The sequence below is a fragment of the Suricata suricatta genome, chromosome 17 (genome assembly GCF_006229205.1).
Source record: "Suricata suricatta isolate VVHF042 chromosome 17, meerkat_22Aug2017_6uvM2_HiC, whole genome shotgun sequence".
NCBI lineage: Eukaryota > Metazoa > Chordata > Mammalia > Carnivora > Herpestidae > Suricata > Suricata suricatta.
Genome location: NC_043716.1, coordinates 27,916,495 through 27,926,960, shown reverse-complemented (window position 1 = coordinate 27,926,960; position 10,466 = coordinate 27,916,495). Strand labels below are relative to the sequence as shown.

The 10,466-nt window shown below is 51.0% G+C and overlaps 1 protein-coding gene across 1 annotated transcript in view; it reads left to right on the top strand.

Annotated features, from left to right (window-relative positions):
- The first annotated feature begins 646 nt into the window (after positions 1–646).
- Positions 647–10,466, top strand: part of AKAP1 (A-kinase anchoring protein 1) — a 33,554-nt gene continuing 23,734 nt past the window's right edge. Inside the window, exon 1 of the mRNA XM_029927592.1 lies at positions 647–726. The gene's annotated coding sequence lies outside the window, so the exon portion shown is untranslated. The remainder of the gene's footprint in view (positions 727–10,466) is intronic.

Genomic DNA, 10,466 nt, shown 5'->3' with positions numbered 1-10,466 from the left:
CAAAACACAAACCCGTTTAGAGGAAAGCGTTTCGGTTCAGCATTACCAAGTTGTGAAAAATGGGCAAAAAAGTTGCATTTGAGTAGTGCCAGGTACTCCCCATTATGCAGTTATTTCTGAGCAAGTATTACCGGCCATCTAATTATGCATTACAAAGTACTGACGGTTACGGGGAACAAGGCGGGCCCTACCCCTCACCGGCCCGTCGCCTTTGCCAGGGGGCTCTCCACGACCAGACCGGCAGATGGTCTAACCGACGCCTCGAGACCGCCCCGAGCCGACGTAGGGCACCCCTCGCTGCCCTTGCGGCGCCGCCCGAGCTCCAGCCGGGGCCCTTTCTCCAGTCCCGCCGAGATTACAGCTCATCTCGCGAGAACCCGAGCGAGGCTGGGCTGCGGGCGGCGGCTGCGGGATGTTAGTGGAGCGCTTTAGACCGCGCCCTCTCTGGCGCAGCTGGGAGAAGCGCGGGCGGGAGCGGCGGGCGGCGCGCGCACGCGCAGGTGAGTGAGGCGGCGCGGGGGCACGAGGGCGGGGGGCGGAGCCTTGCGTCGCGCTGCGGGCACGTAGCTGCGCGTCCCCAGTATTTAATGTCTCTGTGTTCCTTCGGCCTGGGCAAGCACGTGGGGGAGCGGCCGCGGCGCAGCGGGGCTGGGTGTCTGGGCCCGGGGGGAGGGGGGCGGCGGCGGCAGGCGAGGACTCTACCTCTCGACTGTCGCGGAGGACCTGGTGAGTTGGAGCCGCCGGGGCGGCTGGACCGGGGGCCATCTGCCAGGGCCCCGAGGGCGGCGCCGTCGGCTGAAGGGGAGTCCAGGGTGCAGGTGCGGTGTGCGACGTGCGCTCCGGTGTCCCGGAGGCCTGAGGCTGCGGACGCCGCGCGCGTGCCGAGGGGCTCCGGCCCGCCGCCTGCTGTCAAGCAGGCCCTTCTTTCCCTGCCGTCGCCTGCGCGTCCCTCGTCCTCCCCCGCCAGGGTTGTCTGCCCACGGGCTCCCGCTGACATCTCGCTTGTGCGCGGCTGGCGCTGTGCTCTGCGGCCGCGTGCTGCCCCCCCCCCCCCACACGGTTCACTGTCCTCTGGGTGGGCTCGGACGCGGCGCCCGGGGCACCCTTCTGTGGCTTAACTTTCCCGGAGCGCACACACCCTCCAGGGAGACAGACCCGAGCGCGTCCCACCCAAGGTCGCCCAACCCCGCACGCATTTACTTTTCAAAGGTCGTGTGTACCCAAGTTTGAGCCGGGAGAGGCGGCGGCAGGGCGGGTTGTGGGCAGGGCCAGGTGCTCGTAAGGGCGAGGAGGTGCCCGTAGGCCCGCGGGCACCCCTTTCTTCCTCCTGAAGGGCTGAGTTGAACTGGTCACTTCAGGAACCTTACCCAACTTCTGGGCCCCTTTAGCTCGCGCTGGTCTGCTCCCCGCGTAGGCCCGGCGGTGGCAAACCCAGCTGGTCGTCTAGCCCCTGAGAATGGGAAGAGGCTTGGTTTGCGGAACGGGGACGATGGGCTAGGACACCGGTGGTGATTGGAATCCTGTTTCGCGGGGAGGGACCGTTTGAACAGAGTTAGGGTCCCGAAGTCAAAGGCTCGGCGTCTCTCGAGAGGATTAGCATTTGCAGCCCCTTGGAAGGGTGTCCCGAGAGGGGGAGGCTGTCCGGTGCGGCGTGCCCGCTGACTTCATGCCCGGGGGCGCGCGGGTCACGTGTCCCACTCGGCCGGCACCCCTCCCGGCTAGGCCCGAGGTCTGGAGGGACCAAGCCAGTTTCGGGGTTACGGGTTCGAATGTGCTTGGGGAGACTGTGGTCTGAACGCCTCCGGGGCAGGCTCTCTCACCAGTTTCACTGTTCTGTGCCCAAGGGTACAGTCCCTTCCTGTGCCCCTCCTGGTGAGGCTTCTGGGAGGAAAGGCGCTGTTGGTAGTAGGCGGTGCGGAACCGAACCGGGAGTGCTGGAAGCCCCGGGGCATTTCGAGATCTTCCTCTCCTGCGGAGATATCCAGGTTAGCGGGCGCCTTCCTGCCGCACGGCCGCCGCTAACACAAACCCGGTGCCCTTCTCTCCAGGTGTAAGTGGAGGCTGCTCGAACCGGGGAGAGGGCATGGGCAGAGCAATTAGGTTAAACTAGCTGTCCTTCCCCTACTGAAGTGTTTAAATTTATCTCCTGCGGGGAAATCTGGGCTGCTGGACACCTAGTATTGTCACATCTGTTGGCTTGCTATCCACCTCCCCACCCCCAACCCCTTTGTGGCAGTTATGGACCAAGGAACTCCATACTCGAAAAGCTGTTAATTCTGGCAACTAGTAACCTTATTGTGCTTTTGTAACCAAGTCCTTCCCAAATTAGTTTTTTTTTTAAGCTCTATTCAAATAGCAAAGCTTGGACTCTTAGTAAGCACCACCCATCCCCTTTGCTCTTAAAGGCACAGAGCAGCTTTGCAATGAGTAGATCCTGGGAAGATCTGCTAGTTATCTGATTTCTCTGTTCCTCGTATTCCAGTGGTTCACCTGCTGATTGTTTAAAACTTTCTGAGGGTTGTCTGGCTGGTTCAGTCCATAGAGCATGCGACTTTTGATCTTGGGGTGGTGAGCCCCACGTTGGGTGTTGAGATTACAAAAAATAAATCAAAAATTAGAAAAGATTTTGTGAGCACTGGAAACAAGGGAAGTTATCTTTGTGGAGGGTTTTGACTTGTGTTGAACTTTAACCTCTTTCACCTCTTAACTAGTTTTGTGGGTTCTGGGTCCTAATTCCCGGGTATATTCTCAGAAATTTGGGTCTAGGTAGAAGAGGTTGTTTTGATCCTACAGATATGCAAATCTCTGAAGCTTCAGTGCCTGCCTCAATTAAATTGGCTCCATTGTCACACACAAGGCTAGGTGATGGGCCCAAAATTTGCTGGGAACTGATCCCATCTAAGCCCTTGAGTGAGACATCTCTGAGTTGCTGGAGCCTTTTGAATGAATATCGGTTTCTCCTCCCATCCATTTCTAGGAAGTACATTCACAGTTGGTCACTGCAGGGTGACTTGTAGGTGCCTGCTGTCAATGTGGACTGCCCAAGTGTCAAGTGGATCTGTCTTTAGTGTAAGGTTGCCGAGCATCAATATTTTAGAGCAGTTTGTTTCACTTTAACTGGTGATCCAAATTATTCTTGGGCATCAGACAGACCCAGGCCTGGCCATGTCCATGACCATGGTTTGTAGGTGAGGCTAGTTTTAGTCTTAACAGTGTTCCCTCTCATCCTAAAGGCAGATTGAGATACTATTTGAGACTGGACACTGTGCCGGGTTCATGAGGGCTGTTTCAATATTGTTTTTTTTTTCCCCTCCAAAAGAGTCTGTGAGATTAATGTTAAAATCTTTTGAATCACTTGGGTGATTTGGATTTTATTAAAAGTACTCCCCCCCCCCCCCCAATCTCGGTCCTAAAAACTTGGTTGGAAGGAAAACAAATTGGTTTCCTAATCTTGTGCTACCTGCCTCCTGGCTCTAGTCTGGGACATCACTTGGTCGAGTGCAGCTTTTAAGTTTTGAGGAGCAGACACCCCTTGTGCCTGGCCAGCTGGTGCTCTCTAGCCTATTCTCCCCAGGCCACTCCTTCCTGATCTTCCCTGTGAGTCTAGAAGAGAGGATCTCTCTAACTTGGTCTGTTGTGCTGTTGTGAGGAAGTCCAGTTTTGTGTATGAGTTCATACCTTCTGTGTGCCATTCTGTATTCCTCTGCTCTGGGGAGGCAGGCGGCCTCTGGGCCCCTTGTCTCACTGAAATCATGTCCTGCTGTTGGAGTTGCTAATCTGTGTGGGATGTATTTTAACCTTAACCTTTGTTTCCTAAAGCGAGTTCTTTTCTCCACAACCCTTTCTGGTGTAATGCCCCATGCAGGTTTCACCTTTATGATCATTTAACTTCAAGTACCCATTGTATGTGGCACTCCACAGAACAGATCTGCCTCCTCCAATACTGATTTTAAACTTGGGCTGTGGAAAACATGATCAATGACAATATTTTGAGTGCAGACAGACTCTGGCTAGAGAGGTAGCTAGTAGGGATGTGGGAACTATAATTTAGAGGATACCTTTTCCTTGACAGTTCCTATCTGTGCTGGGAGAGTTACATGAAAACACCTCTCTAATCCTTTAATCCTCACACCTCTGAGTACAATTGAGGAGGGTAAAGCTGGAGGTCAATCAGGATTGTTTCAATAGCTAATAAAAATACAAATCGAGGGGTAGAGACACTGACAAGTGTGGGTTTGCACTTAAATTAGGTTCTCTGGAGGGCTTTTGTGAGAAGAACCAAGGAATAGTTCAAATCCATAGGCTTTTCTCTTAATCTTTCTGTTGCTTTCTAAGCAGATTGTTGCAGTGAAGGAGTGTATGTTATCATGTAGCATTTTGAAGACTGGCTTTCAGTAGAAGTAGTGATCAAGGAGTTCTTTTCCTTAACTTTCTTTTCCACCTACTAAATGGTTCTAAATGGTTCTGTCCGAGTCCTGGCCATTTGGCTATTTCTACAGCTCAGTCTGGTAGTTTTAGGAGTTGATAGCATTCTGTGCCCATCTGGTAATACTGGCTGGCTGCCTTCACTTAGCTGGGAGTTATCGAAGACTGTGCATTTAGGAACAAAGCCGGGCCCCAGGTGAGTTCTGGAAGTAATGTGCAGTGCTGAGGGCTTGTGAGGCTTGCTTCACCTGGTTTTAGTGGGATGAGGTCTGGGTGCAGCTTTCAGGACTGAAACCCAGCAGGGGTTCTAGACCTTTCTGGGGTCTCTGTATCTTCAACTGGTAAAAGGAGGGTTGGTCAGCCACAATCAAAGGTGTTCAGATTCTCCTCCTGGGAGCCCTGGAGTTCCTCTAGTGTGCCTCTGGGCTGCTGCATGGTAGAGGTGCTTGCAGGATTATATGGGGGGGTGGTTTGGGCTAGGAGGCATGGCTCCGTGGATAGCATAAGTCAAAGCCTTAAAAAAAAAAAAAAAAGCCACAGTCCATTGTTTTAAGTGCATCTCAAGAACATTTTAGATCTAAGGTGCTACTGTGCTAAATATTTTTTTTAAGTTTTTATTTATTAAGTAATTGCTACACCCTGCTCGAATTCAGACCCTGATATCTGGAGCCGCACACGCCTCTGAGCTAGCCAGGTGCCCCTTATTTTTTATTATGTCTCTATTCTTGTCTCCTAAATTTATCCTTTTTTTTTAATTAAATAATTTTTTTAAATTTATTTTTGAGAGACCGAGACAGTGCAAGCAGGGGCGGGTCAGAGAGTGAGGGAAACACAGAATCTGAAGCAGGCTCCAGGCTCTGAGCTGTCAGCACAGAGCCCGACGCGGGGCTTGAACCCACAAACTGTGAGATCATGACCTGAGCCAAAGCCGGACGCTAAACCGACTGAGTCACCCAAGTGCCCCTCCTAAATTGATCCTTAGGAGAGAGGGTCTAGAGCTGCTTTGCCCTCTACAGTAGCTACTAATCACGTGTGCCTGGTTCAAGAATCCATTCCATTAAAAATGTCCAGTGCAGGCCTAGAACATTATCACCATCACAGAAGTTTCTGGAGGACAGTAGTGGTCTTAGCTTTGGTCCACCTCTAAAAGCTTAATTGTCTCACCTTATAAAGCATCATGTGTTTGGACTTAGTCCACAAGTCCAACAGCTTTGGTGACAAATTATTTGTCAGCTCTCTCCATGGCATGTTAAGAAGCAAGTTCTGGAGGTGCCTGGGTGGCTCAGTTGGTTAACTGTCCAAATTAGGGTCATGATCCTCATGGTTTGTGAGTTTGAGCCCCACGTCGAGCTCTGTGCTGACAGCTCAGAGTCTGGAGCCTGCTTTGGATTCTGTGTCTCCCTCTCTCTTCCCTTCCCCTACTCGTCCGCGCAAGCTCTCATGCTCGCTCTCTCTCTCTCTCTCTCTCTCTCTCTCTCTCTCAAAAATGAATAAACGTTAAAAAAAACCCAAGTTCTGGTCTGCCAGTTGGGAGGGCAGTGATCACTTATGAAACGGTTCTAGAGAGGAGGAGCTAGAGCCTGGGGATGGGAGCATGAAGCAGGAGGGGCAGATGCTAAGCCCTTGAAAGCCCTTTTGGTCTGAGAATGTGTTTATTGTCATGGAGGCCCTGCTGGTGGTCTGAGGCCTGTGCTCACTGTCCTTGTTCTTCAGAAGGCAGCAGATCTGCTACTTGGCCCTTCACCCACCTGATGACCTGAGGGTCCTGCTGTGTGACCAGTGCTCAACCAGATTTGCAGACACAAACAAACATCCTTTTCAGTCTGTCCCTCCAGTGTGTCTGGGTGTTAGGAGGCCTGTGTTTACAGAGAGCAGTGGGGAATGTTGGGACACAATGGGGGTCCTGAAGTGTGGCTTGGGGCTGGCTCTAGAGGGTCAGCTTTATTTCCAGATACCCCCTCATCTAGTCCTGGACATGCTTAGTTTGAACCCTGCTAGACTGCCGTTCGGCATATGAGGTGAGAGCTCTCCTTGGAGCCAGCCAGGAAGCGTAAGGCGCTAACAGGTACTTTTTGAGCACTTACTGTATACCCAGCGTCTTAGCAGGGAACAACACGGGGGTTAGGGGGCCGGTGGGCAGTGGGAAACCCACGTAGGGCGGCCTGGGCCGCTCAGTTGTTTAAGTGTCTGATTGCGGCTCAGGTTCTGATCTGGCTTGTGAATTCAAGCCCTATGTCAGGCTCTGTGCTGACCGCTCAGAGCTCTGAACCTGCTTTGGATTCTTTGTCTCTCTCTCTGACCCCCTTCCCCCTCTCCCCGCTTATGATCTGTCTCTGTCTCTCAAAAATAAATAAATGTTAAAAAAAAATTAAAAAAAGAATAAATACATGTTAAAAAATTTAAAAATCCCCTGTATAATTTTTGACTTCTCAGAAACAGAACTAATAACCTACTGTCTGCTGGAAACCTTATGGGAACATAGGTAGTCAGTGAGCACAAATTTTGTAATATGTATTTTATACTTTATTTTTACAATAAAATAAGCCAGAAAAAAGAACATGTTATTAAGAAAATAATAAGAAAAAACACTTATAGTGCTGTGCTCCATCCAAAAATCCGCATACTAGCAGATGCGTGCTGTTCTAACCCGTGTTGTTCAAGAGTCTGGTGTACTCCCTTTTTATTTTATCTCAACCCTATGAGGTTAAGTACTTTTAGTTTGTGTGTGAGGAAACTGAGGCCCTGAGAAAGCTAAGCTGATCCCTGGACACAGGGCTGGTTTGGACATAGATCAGGATTCTCTCTCCAGCTCTGTGCGTAGAGGCCATTTCTTATTCACTGCTCTGTGATCTCCTTCCATTGTCATCTGGAAACGAAGCTGGGTTTTTAAAAGATTAAAATCTTTCATCCCACAAATGGAGTCAGGCTGTTCGGTGTTTTGAATCCTGTCTGCCTCGTTACAGCCCTATGAGGGAGGTATTCATAATCTGTTTTACAGGACATTTTCATCTTACGGGAAACAAGTTCAGGATCCTACTTTCTCTTCGTCTTTCCAAAGTCATGTTTTAGCTCTGAATTATGCAACCATCCAGTGCCTTAGAGCCGCACAAGTAATGACTAAGACAGCCTTGTAGGCTCGGCTGCCATGCCTGAGGGCCTGGACAAGCTGCTCTGAAGGCTACCGTGTAGCTCAGTCACCTGGTTGAAAAGACAACCTTGAAGTCACTCATTCCTTGGCTAATAATAATGTGGCCTGTCAGACCTCACATGGAGGTCATGAGACCTGTTCCCTGGCCCTCAACAGGCTGTCACCTGGGCGTAGCCTGGTCTGTCTCTATTGGAGGAGGCCACAGATCTGCTCGGGCCCAGTCCTCAGCACGCCCACCCCTTCTCCTCCAGCCTTGGCCTGGGGCAGAAGATCTGTTTTCCATGGACCTCCTTCTCATTCTTTCTTCACGTCCCTCCCAAGAGGAAGAAGCTGGAGTGACTTGCAGCTCCCCGATGTGCCCTGGGCTCTGGTGAGAAAAGGCTGTGCTAAGAATAACCTTTTTGCTTTGTCCTTTGACTTTGGGGAGGCCCACCCAGCCAAGCTTGTGCTGTCCTGCTATTTTTAGCAGGTGGCATCCTTTGCGAAGGCCAAGTGCATGTGGCTGGTGTGGACACTGCTGCTGTCTCCCAGTCGGGAGGGAAGAGAATATTAAGTCACCCTAGAAACTGTCGTGAGTGTGCGTGGGGCAGTGGCTGCCTAACAGATCTCGGGGGCTGCCTTTTCTGTTCCGGATCCGTGGCAGATGCTGGGCCAGGTGGGCCTGTGACACAGACAGCCCGGGAGCCAGAGAACTCCCTGGTGTTAGGACCCCTTGTTGCCCCAGTGGCCAATTTCTCTGGAAATGACAGACACTATGCCATCTTCATGGGAAGTCACCTGACCCAAGAATAGGCCTTCACATGGACACTAACCCTCTGTAACACTGTGGTTCAGCTCGCAGCCTGATTACTGGCATCCTCTGTCTTAAAAACCAAAACAGAAGGTTTGAGGCAGCAGAGCCTTGCCCCTCACTAGGAACTCTTACTGGGGAGCTGAGGAAGCCAGAGAGAGAGGGAAAAGGAGTTTGATGAAGAAGTTCTGCTCCTCACCACCGTCCTCTTTTCTCCTTTTTTTCTGTTCCTCTTTTCCTCTAATGTGGAGCTGCCAACTCCCGCCCATCTATCTTTTTCTGATTAAGAAAGGTTCTAGCCGTATAAGGTCCTCTGTTGCACGTCGTTTATGTTGGCTGGAGACCGAGGTTGTTTTTGCAAAGTCTGATTCAAAGAAGTGGCAAGGGTGTGCGCACACATCCATTCCCATCCGCTCCCCGGGGCCTGGACTGCCTTCTTGGAACAGATACAAGGTGGGGGAGGAAGGCTGGAGTCCGGGCCTAGCAGTGGCTCTCCAGGCTATTGAGTGGTGTGACCTCAGGGCTTCCTGGCAGATGCCTTAGCTGAGAACTCCAGTAGAAAGCGAGCCCCTACTGGACTCATGCAGTGTGTACCTCTGTGCTCCCAGCCACAGAGGCACCCCTGTTTCTGAAATGGATTCGAGGATCCGCTTCTATTTATTAAGAAACTACAGGGGCACCTGGATGGCTCAATTGGAAGGGAGTGTGACTCTGGATCTTGAGGTTGTGAGTTTGAGCCCCATGTTGGGTGTAGAGATTACATAAGTAACTAAAACTTTAAAAATAAAATTCAAAACTGTATCACTCAAAAAGGAAAAAAAAAAAAAGAAATTACTGCCCCTTGGCTCCCAGGGCGAGTTGGTTCTCCTCTCTGGATAAAGTGCAGCAAGCCTGTTCCTTCCAGGTTCTTGACCTTCAGCATGGCTTCTGCTCGCTCAGTGATGGCGGAGAGCGATTTCTCTGGCAGCAGACTTCCGACCTCATCTTCACCTCCCCTTCTTGCTGTTGCTTGAGTCAGCCAAGTTTGTTCCTGCCTTAGTTCTCTGGCACATGTTCTCCCTGCCTGGAACTTTCTCCGCCTCTTCTTTTTGTCCTCCCAGATCTTGGCACGGCTGCCCCTTGCTGTTCCAGCTCCCCTGCCACCTCTTCGGAGAGGCGTGCCCTGACCCTCTGTGTAGAGCTCCCTCTCTTTCGTGCACATTTCACTAAGCCTTTCTCAACCTGGGTGCCTTATCTAAACTACAGAACACAGAACATGACTTTCTCAACTGTCTTCCAGCTAGTCCCCTTCCAGATGCATAGGAGTAAAGTTAATTCATTACGTACAGGGGATGCTTGGGGTTCGTTCTCTGAATGCCCTTGAGAGAGGCTGCAATTTTATCCCATTGGGTTGCTGCATCTTGGCAGTGTCTTATCTGAAATGTAACTCCTTACCCCTCCTTCCACCTTTGCTTTCTGGGGCCTCTTTCCACCACCTCCTCCCCCCCCCTCTGCCGTGGAACTTGGCTCATGGTAGAAATTAAAATCTTTATTAAATGGTTAGCCCAAGGGCACCTAGGTGGCTCATTTGGTTAAGCATCAGACTCTTGATTCAGCTCAAGTCAGGATCTCACGGTTGGTGAGAGCAAGACCTGTGTCGGACTCTGCACCGACAGCGGCGAGCCTGCTTGCGGTTCACTCTCTCCTTCTCTGCCCCTCTGCATGCGCACTCTCTCTCTTTCTCAAAAATGAATGAATGAATGACCAGCCCTGAGGGGTCCTGCTGCCTGATGCTGGCCAGACCTCAGTTGGGCGGAAAGACCAGATGCTGTGGGTGGGAAGAGGCTTGCCGCCAGTAAGCCCCTCTCTTTGTGATTACCCTGTTATGTCAGCAGGATAATTGGGGGTCTCTGAAGCAGAATGAGCATCAAGTATGGGAAAATCAAAGCATTACAAGTTTGTACATAAATGAGTTGACACCACACATTTGTTCTACTGCTTAACAATCCTAGAGCTCTGTGGTAATAGAGCATCCCTTGCTATCTAACAGTTAAGAATATATTTTTTGTTTTGTCAAAACATTACTTGTAGGAAGATTTGACTTTTAACTCTACACAAGGTTTG